Here is a 13,359-nt window from a genome sequence, read left to right on the forward strand (position 1 = left end):
AAAAATACACGCTGTAGGACACAGAATATGTCGAGAAACCCTAAAAAAAAAAAAAAAAAAAAAGAAAAGAAAAAGAAAAGAAAAACCAAAATAAATAAATAAATAAAATATCCTGAGGCTGAGGATCCTTGGCTTTCAGACTAGTCTAGATGTCCTTTCTCTGCCTCTGCCCTTAGCCAAGCCCTCTGAGACACAGCTGAGCTGAGATTTGACCTGTATCTCAATCCAGAAACTGGAGTGCTCTATTCCCTTAGCACCTCTCTATGGTGACTCCTGTCATTTTCCCCATATTCCTGATGTAGAAGACAGTTGCAGGATAGTGAGTTACACCTTATGAACAAGTGTCTGCCCTCTGGGCCTCATGTGGCTGTCAGAGTGGCTTAGCTCTGTCATTGTCCCTATTATCCACTCTCCCCACCTTTGATAGGATCTCATGGTGCCCAGGTTGGAACCCATTATATAATGAAAGGAGACTTGGAATCCCTGCTTCTCTTGCCTGCCTGTCTCTGCCTCTAAAGTGCTAGGATGACAAGCATGCATCTGTTTGTCAGTTCCCATGAGCTTTGAGATTCTCCAGAGGTTCTGGCATTGTCCCATGGAGCTGAGGGCTTTGGGAATGGCTGTGCAGAAATGACTCTGACCATCCCCCCTCTGCCACATACACACAGAGTAGAGCAAGCCAACCTGTTCTTGTACCCATCTTAGGCAAAGCAGAGCCTCTTGGAGATTCAGTGCCCAAGAATGAGGCTGAGCCCAGTGAGTCCAGAGGACTGTTTCAGAGGGCCTGGACATAGCGGGTGGATGGGACATGTCTGTCAGTCCCTGAGGAGCCCCTTGCCAGTAGCAACCGTATCCACCCCAGCCTCACTGCCCTGGCCAGGCTCATACCAGGTCAGCTGGCTGATTGAATTTTTATGGCACAGGATTCCATTAGGGTCCCCAAGGTGCTGATGCCACCATTTCTTTGTGATTTGTGGCTTTATAATTGCCCGGGGGCGAGAAAAGGTCATTAGGTCTGGAAGATTCCCTGGTTCCCAGCATCCCTTGCTCTAGCTGGCCCAGCTTCTGAAGCCCCCAGGACTACCCCAGTCAGGCTGGTCTTTAACAACTGGAAGCAGGGGCTGCCATGCCCAGCCTTGGAGTCACCACCTCGCTGACCCACAAGGCTAAGAAAGAACCACACTTCTCTCCAAGCTCCTCTTCATCTGGGGCCCTGGGCTTCTCTCAGAGCCACTGACTGGATGAATGTCACCAGATCTCCTGGCTTTCTGTTTCCTTTGCTATCTTGAGATCAAGACCTGAGGTGCTTTGAAGCCAGCTTGCTGTCCCTATGGAGTCACAAAGTCAGTGACCCTCAGAGCTTCCCTACCAGCCTGGGTGTGGTCTTGGAGAACAGCTCTTCCCTTGCAGAGTCAAGTGAAAAAGCCCATCCCCTGTCTCAGGATGCTTGATCACATTGTGAACCCTAGGATTAGAAACTGGAAAAAATGTTGTCATGGTGTGGCTAAGCCTAACACTCACCTTTAATCTAAAGAGCTTTCTGTAAACAGGAATTAAATAAAGTCAACGATAGGTCAAGAGGAAGTGGTCACAGGAAGTAGAAAAGGGGGGATATTGAGTTGAAGGTATTTAAGGTGATGTGGTGAGGAGAAAGAGCTTTTTCCTACTAGGAAATAGATGGAGTGGGGGGGTTAGCTGGGGAGGCGTTCTCTGCCTCTCTCAGCTAGCAGGCTTTCACCACAGCGGCCGGCTCCTGAGTCTTCATTGATTTTTGTTTTAAAACAACATCTGCCATCAAGGCTGGGAAGATAGTTTGTTTGATAGAGAGATTTCCTAGCATCTCTAGGCCCTTTGTTCGATCCTCAGCCCTGCATAGACTGGTGTGTAGTAGTGCACACCTGTAATCAATCCCAGGACTCGGGTGGTAGAGACAGGAGGTTCAGGAGTTTGAGGCCATCCTTGGCTATGTAGGGAGTTGGTGGGGGAGAGGCAGAGAAAGGAGAGAGAGAGAGAGAGAGAGAGAGAGCTCTTTTAAAGAGAAAGTAATGGGGGCTAGGGAGATGGCTCAGCATTGACTGCTCTTCTGAAGGTCCTGAGTTCAAATCCCAGCAACCACATGGTAGCTCACAACCACCCTAATGAGATCCGACGCCCTCTGCTGGTGTGTCTGAAGACAGCTATAGTGTACTTATGTATAATAATAAATAAACCTTTGGACTGGAGCAAGCAGGAACTGAGGGAGCAGAGTTGACTGGAGCGAGCAGGGCTGACCTACCAAAGCAAGTGGGACTGACCGGCGCGAGCAGAGGTCCTAAAATTCAATTCCCAACAACCACATGAAGGTTCACAACCATCTGTACAGCTATAGTGTACTCATATACATAAAATAAATAAATAAATAAATCTTTTTAAAGAGAGAGAGAGAGAGAGATTAAAAAACAGGGCTTAAGAGATGGCTTAATAGGTAAAAGGGCCTGATGACCTGAGTTCAACCCCTGTGACGCACATGTTGGAAGGAGAGAACTGATTTCTGCAAGTTGTTTTTTGACCTGTATTTGAGCACTATGTCCCCTACCATCTTTCTCTCTCTCTCACTCTCTCTCTCTCTCTCTCTTACACATACACACACACACACACACACACACACACACACAAAACAAATATAACACATTTTTTTTTTTTTTAAAGAAAAAGACAGGGCTGGGAGCATTTGTTGCTCTTACAGAGGATCTGGGCTCAGTTCCCAGCACACACACGGCAAATCATAAGACCAGTTTCAGGGAGTGCAATGCACTTTTCTGACCTCCACAGGAGGCTGCATATGCATGATGTAGAAACATGCATGCAGACAAACACATAAATAAAAATTAAAGAGATAGAAAATAAATCTTTTTTAAAAAAACAACAACCCAAACCCACCCATATATGAAAAGCTTCAGGCAAGCCACCCTCCTGTTCCCACTGGCAAGCATCCCGTTGTCACGTTCTGTGTGGTGTGGGCTCATCCGTTGTATGTGGGAACCCCGACTCAACAACGGTTTCCTGTTCCCTCCCTCCCTTTTCTCTGGATTAATCACACACACACAGCCAGGCTGGGCAGAAGGCAGGATTTCAATGCACCACGCCAACACACCCACACGGCCCCACCCTCTTCTCAGACCTTAACAGCCCCATCCTGCCCCGGTCCCTGTGCACAGTTGCCAGGACCTCCCACAATGACTTTCAACTGCTAAAGACTGCTCTAGGCTCCCTTATCTTCCCATTTAACCCATCTCTTCACTTTAACATTCGAAAACTTTGTGTAACATAGGCCCAGCATACCCTTGGCGCCTTGCTTTCTCCCCTTTGAAGCCTGTGGGGACACTTCAGACACACCCTCTTGCCTGGAACCATGTCTTCCCTCCACACCATCTTTCTTTGATAAACCCATCCATTCCAAATGCCCCTTCCTTTGAAAGGCCTCAGTCAGCCCCACCTCAATAATTCACCCATGATACTGGGTATAATGTTCCCCTCCACTGATGTTCCTCCTCCATTCTAGTGCTCCCCCTAGTGCTCCCCCTCCATACTGGTGCTCCCCCACGCATGATGATAGTTCTCCATGCTGATATCTCCTTAAGGCTTCGAGAACTCATGTGCCATATTGGTTTGGGATTACCCACTCTTATGGAAGTGCCTGACTTCTCTGACACAGTGAGAGGACAGAGGGCCTAAGCCACCCTCAGCCCTGCAGGACATCTGGGATTCTGTATGCATAAGTACTGGTGACCAGGTTTGTGAATGTATGTAAATCTGGTGCGTGTGCGTGCATGCACGTGCATGTATGTGCACAGGAGCTGGCAGACTTCACAGAGCCCCCTCTCCAAACTCCAGGGATTTGTAAGAAGATCCTGGCATAGCCCAGCAGTCAGGATGCCAGCCTGGCAGAGAGCCACTTGGGAAACATGGGCCACCACAGAAACGGTGCCAAGGATCCCCAGTGAAGATGGGCTCCAATCCATTCCTGTCACTCTGAAAGCCAGTTGGAGGCTGTGTCACAAAGTGCCAAGCATTTGCGCACAAAGCAAGGCAGGTGCTCCCCTCCTCTAGCCCTGTGTGGCTTGTTCCCAAAGTCTGAGATTGGCTCAGAACTGTTCCTTCCCACAGTGAGGATGGTCCCCAAGGATGACCCAGTCTCCGGTGAGACCTAGCAGCGAATCCTCAAAATCAAATCAGATATGAGAGGGATCCACTCTGTGGTGTTTAAACCCCTCAACTGCTTGGCGCCATCTCCACATTTAAAAAATGAGGATACCAGCAGGGAGGGCATGGTGGCTCATACCCGCCATCCTCAGCATTTGGGAAACTGAGGCAGAAACATTACCATTGGTTTGAGGACAGCCTAGGCTAGATAGTGAATTCTGGGCAGCTTGAGCTAAGAGTGAGAGACTCTGTCTCAAAACAATAAAAACAAAAATGAATGTAAGAAGAGACTGCGGCCCTCAGACAATAAAACACAGTTCCTGGCCTGGGCTCTTGGGTCCCCTGTGTACAGGGGACACAGTGCTTATCCCCAGAGTTATATTCAGTGCTAAGGATTATCTGTCTGATGTCATCCTTCCCTGTATTTGCTGTGACCAGTATCTCTACTAGTGAGTGCAGGGGTCCTGCTGAGAAGTGAGAGCCAGAAATTGGCAAGGAAAAACATGAACCTGAGGAAGAAGGGGGAGGGGAGGAGGAAGGGGAAAGGGGGGCTTGAATTCGGGCTCTGTCTTGCCTGGCACAGTGGGGAGAGAGTTGTCTAGTAGCCAGTCTCCATCCAGGAGGCAGCAGGAGGCAGTGTCATATGCAAATGAGGCATCCAACCAGCTGAAGCAAGCTTTAATTCCTGAGACCTCTCCCACCAACAGCCCTGCATGGGATAGGGCACACAGCACTGGTGTGTGTGTGTGTGTGGGGGGGGGCTCCCGCAATACCAGCCTGGCAGACAACTGTGGAGTCTGACCACCTGGCCTCCCACAACAGCTGCGGAGCCTGCATTCCTGCCTGGCTGCCTGGCTCTGCCCACTGGTTGCACGGTAGGCTGGGGTAGATGCTGGCTGGAGCATCTTGTGGGAAGGGCTGCTCTGCTGGGTCTAAAAACTGAGTGGCTTGATCCAAGTTCACTCAGAGACCTTGATGCAACACCAGGTCCCTAGCCCCAGCCTCCTACTCCTCCTGATGCAAATACTTTAAAAACTCAGAAGCATTTGAGTCTAATTAGGCGGGTTTTCTGTTTGCTGGTTAGTCTGTTTATTGGATGGGGGATGGGGTGGTGGTAATTGAAATAGGGTCTCATTATGTAGGCCTGGTTTCCCTGAAACTCCTAGGCCAGGTTGGCCTCTAGCTCAGAGATTTGCCTGCCTCTGCCTCACAAGTGCCGGAATTAAATGGGTGTGGCACCACACCCAAACAACTGGGTTTTAAAAATCGATTGTAAGAATATAGTACTGGGGATGGAGCTCGGTGGTAGACTTCTGGCCTACCTACTTCTCACGAGGCCCTGGGTTTCATGCCCCAGCACTACAAAATGTATAAATTTAATTTAGAAATTTAATCTATTAAAAAAAAAACAAATACAAAATGATAAATGTTCTCAATGAGGTATCTACTAAGTGTGTGTGTGTGTGTGTGTGTGAGAGAGAGAGAGAGAGAGAGAGAGAGAGAGAGATCCCAAGACAGGGTTTCTTTGTATAGTCCTAGCTGCCCTGGAACTCTCTCTGCAGACCAGGCTGGCCTAGAACTCAGGGATCCACCTGCCTCCTGTCTCCCCAGTGCTGTGATTAAAGGTGTACACTACCACGCCCAGCTGAAACAGAGTTTAATGTTTAATGTAGTCCAGGTTGGCATCAGGTAGCCAAGGATAACCTTGAACTCTTGATCCTATTGTCTCCACCCCCCACAGAGAGTTCTGGGGTTGCTGGGGTACACCCCCCACACCTGGTTTTCTATGGTTCTGGGGATGGAACCAGAGCTTCATGTATTGCAAACATTGTACCCACTGAGTCATGTGCTCGGGCCCTTTATCCGGTTTAAACACAAGGGACACTCATCATGACCTGGGTTTTTTTCTTCTGGTTCTCCGAGGAACGCTGTGGGGTACTCACAGAGAATTCTAGCACAAGCTCCAGGGCATTCTGGCATGGAGGACAATGTGAAGCCAGGCTGAGTTCATGCCTGGTGCTGGCCAATGTATGTCAACTTGACACAGGCTAGAGTTATCTGAGAGGAGGGAGCCTCAGTTCAGAAAATGCCTCCATCAGATGCTGTAGGCAAGTCTGTGGGGCATTTTCTTAATTACTGATTGATGTGGGAGGGCCCAGCCAATTGTGAGTGGGCTCACCCCTAGGCTGGTAGTCCTGGGTTCTCTAAGAAAGCACTGGAGCAAGCCAGTGAGTAGCACTCCTCTATGGCCTCCGCATTGGCCCCTGCCTCTGGGTTTGGCTCTGCTTGAGTTCCTGTCCTGGCTTCCTTCAGTGAGGAAGTTGTGACTTGGGAGTGTAGGACAAATAACCCTTTCCTCCCCAAGCTGCTTTGGTTGTGGTGTGGTGTTTCACCACAGCAACAGTAACCGTAAGTGTGATGATACCTGACCTCTACTCTGTGACTTTATAACTGTCAGAACAGGCTGTGGGCACCCCTCCCTGATGCTGATTCACCTGAAGTAGACATTGTAAAGCTGTGCAGAGCCATAGCTGCACAGGATGCTGCTCAGTGAGGCTGAAGCCTGCATGCAGGGCTTTCAGTTGTGTGTGCCTAAGTCAGGGTGAATCATCTTTCGGCAATGAGTTACTGGTGAGTGCAGGTGCTTACTGCTTATTAAAATATCACTTTCGTTGGTTTTCTGCACATTATTGGGATCGCAGGTTAGATTTCAAAGATGTGCATTGCTCCAAAGATTTTTGGAGCTAGGGATGGTGGTGTTTTTATAACGCAAGCACCTAGGAGGCAGAAGGATCTCTCAGTGAGTTGGAGGGCAGCCTGGTTTTCATAGTGAGTTCCAGGGTAGACCTAGACAGAGCTAGAGTTCTAAGATACAGAGTAAGACTTTGTCCTTAAACAAAACAAAACAAAACAAATAAGCAAACAAAAAACAGAGGGGAGAAAACCAATTCCATAAAAGTTTCTTTTGAACTACACAGGCACACCACGGTGTGTGCCCCCATCCCTACTGGGTCTGGGGTTGTGCTCAGTGCTTGCTTAACATGTGCCAAGAGTCCCTGGCCTCCATCCTCATGACATCAGTACAAAAAGAGCTTGGGAGAATGGGTGTCACGGTGCCCAGAGTCCTGTCTGCAAGGGAGCTTGGGAATTCATGATCTGAAGTGAAGCATGTCTTCATCTGTCTGTCCTGACTGCCAGATCCTTAGAGGGGGAGGTAACAGATACACTCCCCTGGGAGCTTGGGGGGACATCTGTGCATGGTCTCAAAGGATAACTTGTGAAGGTTACAAGGAGAGACCCAGAACTCCAACTCTGATAGCCTATGTCTATTGCTCCTTCTCTCCAGGTCTTCAAGGAGTCGGTCCACTTTGCTCTCTGCTCCTGTTCCCAGTGGCTGATGATCTCTGGCACAAGTGAGACATTTACGGACTTGGCTATGGGATGGTTAGGGCTTGCTGCCCATGTCAGGGAATCTTGAGAACAGAGTTCAGGTTATCACAGTAGAGTAGTGGGACAAGGAGAGTCCTCCTGCTGGCAGTTCCCCTGGGATATGTCTCAGATGCTCAAATGCCCCTCCCCCATGAAAACACGAGCCTTTTTAGGCTTGGAAGAAACGTGAGGCAATTGTATACTGTTAAAGGTTGTTAGGAAGACCCTTTGGACCCCACAGAGACCAAGAAGAGTCTAGCTCTGGAAACGACCGTCTGTTTTTGTTTTAGAGACTGGGCCTCATGTAGCCAAGGCTAGCCTTATGTAGCAAAGGATGGCTCTGAGCTTTTGATCCTCCTGCCTCTACCTCCTGAGTGCCGGGATTACAGGTGTTAATTACCTGGTTTGTGTGGTGCTGGGGAATCAAACCCATTGCTCTATCATGATAGACAAGTATTTCACCAGTTGAGCTACACCCAGTCCTGAAAGCACCCATCAGAACCCAGCCTAGACGCTGTCTCCTCTGGGACTACCAGGGTGAGCAGCCTTGGATCCACGAGACAATGTTTCTTACTTACTGGATCTGGGTCAGGGGTTCTAGCCCATAGTCCATGGCAGGCCATCTTGCAACTTCTCCTTTGTGGATCCTGGAACCAAAAACTGACTTCTCTCCTCAGAATTGACAGCCGCAGACAAGATGGGCCTCTGGGTAGGGTTACTTCTCCTGGCCCCTAGCCCTGCTATGTCTCTTGTCCCACTACCTGCTCTTCAGCCTTTCTGCTGAAGGGTTCTCTATTTAAACACTGTGTTCTCTGGCAGCCACACTGTATCCAGGCCCATGGTTGTCAGGCAGATGTTGCTGCTGGGTTTTTGATTGTTTGTTTGCTTTTTTGGGGGGTGGGGTGGGGTGGGGTTCAAGACAGGGTTTCTCTGTATAGCCCTGGCTGTCCTGGAACTCACTCTGTAGACCAGGCTGGCCTCAAACTCAGAAATCCGCCTGCCTCTGCCTCCTGAGTGCTGGGATTAAAGGCGTGCGCTACCACGCCCAGCTTTGTTTGCTTGTTTTGAGACAAAGTATCACTATGTAGCTCTAGCAATCCAGGAACTTGCTACTTAGACTGGGCTATCCTTGAACTCACAGACATCTGCAGGCTTCTGCCTTCCCAGGGCTGGAATTAAAAGACCTGTGCTATCACGCCCAGCTAAAAAATGTTTCTCGTGGGAACCATTTCTGATGAGGCATCTCTATACTTCAACAAAGACACTAAGGATGAGTTAATATGGGGTTCAATTGCCTAACCCTTCTCCCCTCTTCCATCTCCTTTCACAGGAAAGAGAGTACCCGAAGAATAGCATCTCTAAGCGCCTGCTTGCAGCTACGTAGCAAGCTTGAGGTCAGTCAGCCTAGGATAGAAATCTTGCCTCCGACAAAGAGAAAAATAAGTTAAACACACCATACACTTACACATTGCAAACCCAAACCAGCCCTGGGCAAGCTTCACTGAGCGCAGTGAAAGGAGTCTGGGCAAATCTCATAACTACTCTAAACCTTTATTTTCTCCTCTTGTAATACACTGGGAATTGTGAGATTCAAAGGAGGCAGGGTTTATAGAAACAGTAATATTGTTGCTGCCACTGAGGGGAGGGGAAAGAGAAGGAGCCTCAGGGTAGACTGGGCATGGGAGGTTACTAAGTGTGTGCAGCCTTCTGCTCTCCTAGGGTGATCAATGGGGGACCAGGACCATTCTGACAGTTCCAGGTTAGGCTAAAGGGGTCATTGTCTTGGTAAATGAATTTTGGCTTCCTTTTAGGTGGATTTGTCTGTGTTTATTGTGCTCATAACTAGCCCTCAGTAATTCTACACACACACACCCTGCTCTCACACACACCTTATACACATAACACATACCCTATACACACACACACATCATGTACACACACACTCTGTACATATGACATACACACAACCTGCACACAGACAAACCTCACCTGCTCATAAACACACTCTGCCCACATATAACATCCTACATACATCACACACACCGCACACAGAACACACACCTTGCACACATAACACACGCCCTGCTTACACACACCCTGCACACACACATAGACACATACCCTGTACACATAACACATATACACCCTGCTTACACCCACCCACCCATTGTTTGTGTAAGTGGAGGAGGGGTTTTTGTTTGTTTGTTTGGTTTGGTTTTTTTTTGCTTGGTTGGTTTTGGCTTTTCAAGACAGGGTTTCTATGCTTAGCTTTGGCCATCCTGAACTTGCTGTGTAGACCAGGCTGGCCTTGAACATAGAGATCTGCCTGCCTCTGCCTCCTGGGTGCTAGGATTAAAGGCACATACCTCCACCACCCCATGTTTATTAGTGTTCTGCTTGCTTGTATGTTTGTGCACCACATGTATCCCTAGTGCCCAGTACCCATTAAAGTCAGAGGAGCACTTCCAATCCTCTGGGACTGGAGCTGACAGTTGTAAGTTGTTATATGGGTGCTGAGAATCAAACATGGGTCCTCCACTAGAGCAACAAGCACTCCTAACTGCTGAGCCACCATTCTTAAGCAGTCCTAATACAACTGCTGTGATTATCAGGGATCAGCAACATGTACTAGGGTCTTAACACAGCACAGAGATAGCATCTAAAAGATCTTCCTCATCCACTCTAACCTCATCAAGATCCTCCTACCCTCACCCTAGCACAGGAGTGTGCCAGATGGTGAATGCTGGGCCATGATATGGCAAAGCTAGACCCAGAAAGCTTGCCCTGAGCAACAAGTACTTGGCTCCAGTGACCTTTCAGGAAAGTGGATCTGTCCCTAGGCCACAGCTATAAAGGAAGGTCTGGGATGGGACCAACAAAGGAGGAGGCCAGACAAGACGGAGGCAGATCCTGGCCAAACAGACCAGAACAGGGGCCATGCATGTCCATGGCTACTATTGGAGAAAGTCTCTGCTTTTTTCAAGGGTCGAGGAAGTCTGGGTGTATAACCTGTGCTACCTCTGTTACATCACCCCGGTTGGCATAGTAGCTAATGGCCATTTGGGATGCAAAGGCAGGCTGCCTGGTGAATCTCCTGTGATCAGGCACAAAAGGAGAACAGGCCTATTTTCCAGAGCCCAGCCCAGCTCCAGAAACACAGGGACTTCCCAGCCACTTGCTCTGTCTCCAAACAAAGTCCTTGCCCTGGAGCCAGCTCTGCCTCCAGTCTGGCCAGCAGGACCCAGCAGGACCCAGCAGAATGCAGGGGGAAGCTACAGCCTGCAGTCCTCCATTAATCCCTATTCTGTTGACCAAGGACAGATGGGTGTGTGTATCACACTTAGTGGGTGCCAGGCTCTGGGACCACACTGAAAGGAGAGCCAGCTCCCATGTAGGGAAAGGAGACTCTCACACCAAGTCTGGGGTCATGAGAAACACAGAGGCCAAGCAAACCAGGAAGGGGACACCTGATCTTAGCCTGAATAGATAGTACGCTCAGTCCAAACACAGAGCAGAGAGAAAACATAGATGAAGGGATGAACCCTAGCAAAGGCTCAAAGTGAGTCAGGGCACAGAACCGCTTATGCCTTCCATTGCTACTGAAACCTAGGAAGTAGATGGGTGTGTAGTAAAATGCTAAAGAGAAGGCTGAGTCAATAGAGGTTTCTGTGGTTAATTTAGTGGCCACACTCAGAGCCAAGAAGACAGAGGAGGCACCATCTTCATTTAGTGAGGCAAGAGGGTCTGAGTAAGCTTCCCAGGATTACAGAAACTGCTGAGCTGGCTTCCTGCACAAGGCTGCAACCAGAGGATGCAAGAACAGAGATGGTGGGGAGACCAGAACGGTAAAAGCTGGGTTTGTGTGCCAGGCAGCAGCAGGGGCCTGAATGGGGAAGCCCCCCATCTTTATTGTTGCCTCATTGCAACACAGGCTGCAACTCAAACAAAACAGCCTGGGAGCCCCCACCCAGCCTACTGAGCGAAGGCTGCATCTCCAGAAGCTGCCCTCCTTGCTCTGTGTGCCATATCACTGTCAGACCACAGATGATGGATGGATGGGGGAAGGATGAGGGATTAAAATGCAGGTTCAGGGCTTGGCAAGTCAATCCACCAGAAGAAGGCAAAAACCTCGGCTCACAGCTGACATCATGGACCGAGGAGGCTTGGGGGCAAGACAGAGAGGTCCACAGCTGGGACGAGTGCTTCAGACACATCCAATGCACGTGGGGCATTGGTAGCACCTATACAGTCACACCATCTTGTTCATGCAGAGGGAGAGGTCACTGTCAGTGTGGCTGGTTGTATGCACAGGCAGGGGATGTGTGTTGAGTGTGAGGATAAGACAGGGAAAGTACAGAGAATAGGGTTTCAGATGGTGGCAAGGTCTCTAAGCCTGGACTTTGTGACAGGCTGTGGACCTCCACCCCCCACCTCAACCAGGGACTGTAGAGTCCCTCTCTTGTCACCACCAGCACCACGAAAGTACCTAGGAGGGTCCTCTCATCCCGACAGGTAGATCCTATTGTCCCTGTTTTATGAAGGAGACACTAAGGCTCAGACCTACACTCCTTTGTGTAAGACTGCTTACTTCCAGAACCCCAAGCCCAGAGTGACAGCAACAATCCAGTTGAGAACATCTTGTCTGCTACCAGACTGGGATGATGGACTAAAGGGACAAGCAGCAGTAGCAAGGGTCACTGCCTGAAAGAGTGAAGGCCAAGAGAGTACCCAGCTGAGATGCCCAGACAAAACTTGTTAGGGAAACCCAGGAACACTCAGTCCTTAAACACAAGCTCTGGCTCCGGAAGGCAGCCGAGCCCTTGTGTCTGAAAAGCCTCATGGTGGGAAAAGCCAAGCCATCCCGGAGAAGGGAGCTAGGTGCAAACACTAGTCCAGCGCCAATGGGAAAGTTTAGCGTTCCGAACACACCCAGCCTCCGGGGGGCGTCGTTGAAAAGGACAGAGGCGCCCTGGTCAGCTTTGCCCCCACTCAGGCAGTCTCTGGAGACTTCTTCCAATGGTGATAGACGAGTCCCCGAACTGAGATACCACCCAGAGTTAGAGACAAAAAGACACCGGGTCCCAAAGGTAGAAGGCTAGTGCAGAGGACCCGGTACACCGAGAGAGCAGCAAGGGCGCACGCGAGGCAGAGTGCCACAAAGCACGAAAAAGTGAGTGTCCAGTTCGGTGTTAGGGAGCAGATCAGGCGGCGGGACACAGAGCCCGGAGGCAAGGGGACACCAGGTGCAAAGTGGAGACAAGAGTTAGGCGGACAGACAGACATACAGAGAGACGCGCCGGTCAGAGGGCAAAGAGGGAAGCAGAGCATCCTCCCTTTCAGCAGGTTGCGGACCGTGGTCAGGGTGGTCCACCAGGTGAGCGATGGGCGGGGCCGGGGGCGGGCCGAGCCGAGCCTTACCTGTCAGGCGACGGGGAGGGGACCGAGGGCTCAGGGCCGAGCGCCTTCGGGAGTGGAGCGCAGCGGAGGGCGGAGGGAGAGGTGCACGGGTGGCAGGAGGCTGCTCGGGCTGCGAAGGAGGGAGTGAGCGAGGGGCGGGGACCGCGCGCAGGGAGGGGACGTAGGAGGGGCCGCCGGGCTCCGCGACCTCCCGCCGAGGGCCAGCCCCTGGTCGGGCCGAGCCCCGAGCGCTGCGGGCGCTGCGCCCTAGCCAGCTGCGCTCGCCGATCGCCGCCCGCTCCCCCGAGGCCTTGGCGCCGCCGCCAAGGCGCGGGGCAGACAAAGGAGGCA

The 13,359-nt window shown here is 50.5% G+C and overlaps 1 protein-coding gene across 1 annotated transcript in view; it reads right to left on the minus strand.

Annotated features, from left to right (window-relative positions):
- The window catches only part of Draxin (dorsal inhibitory axon guidance protein), a 30,894-nt gene extending 17,740 nt beyond the window's left edge, over nucleotides 1-13,154 (minus strand). Inside the window, exon 1 of the mRNA XM_021161626.1 lies at nucleotides 13,030-13,154. The gene's annotated coding sequence lies outside the window, so the exon portion shown is untranslated. The remainder of the gene's footprint in view (nucleotides 1-13,029) is intronic.
- Nucleotides 13,155-13,359: the final 205 nt, after the last annotated feature.

The sequence above is a fragment of the Mus caroli genome, chromosome 4 (assembly GCF_900094665.2).
Source record: "Mus caroli chromosome 4, CAROLI_EIJ_v1.1, whole genome shotgun sequence".
Taxonomy (NCBI): Eukaryota; Metazoa; Chordata; class Mammalia; order Rodentia; family Muridae; genus Mus; species Mus caroli.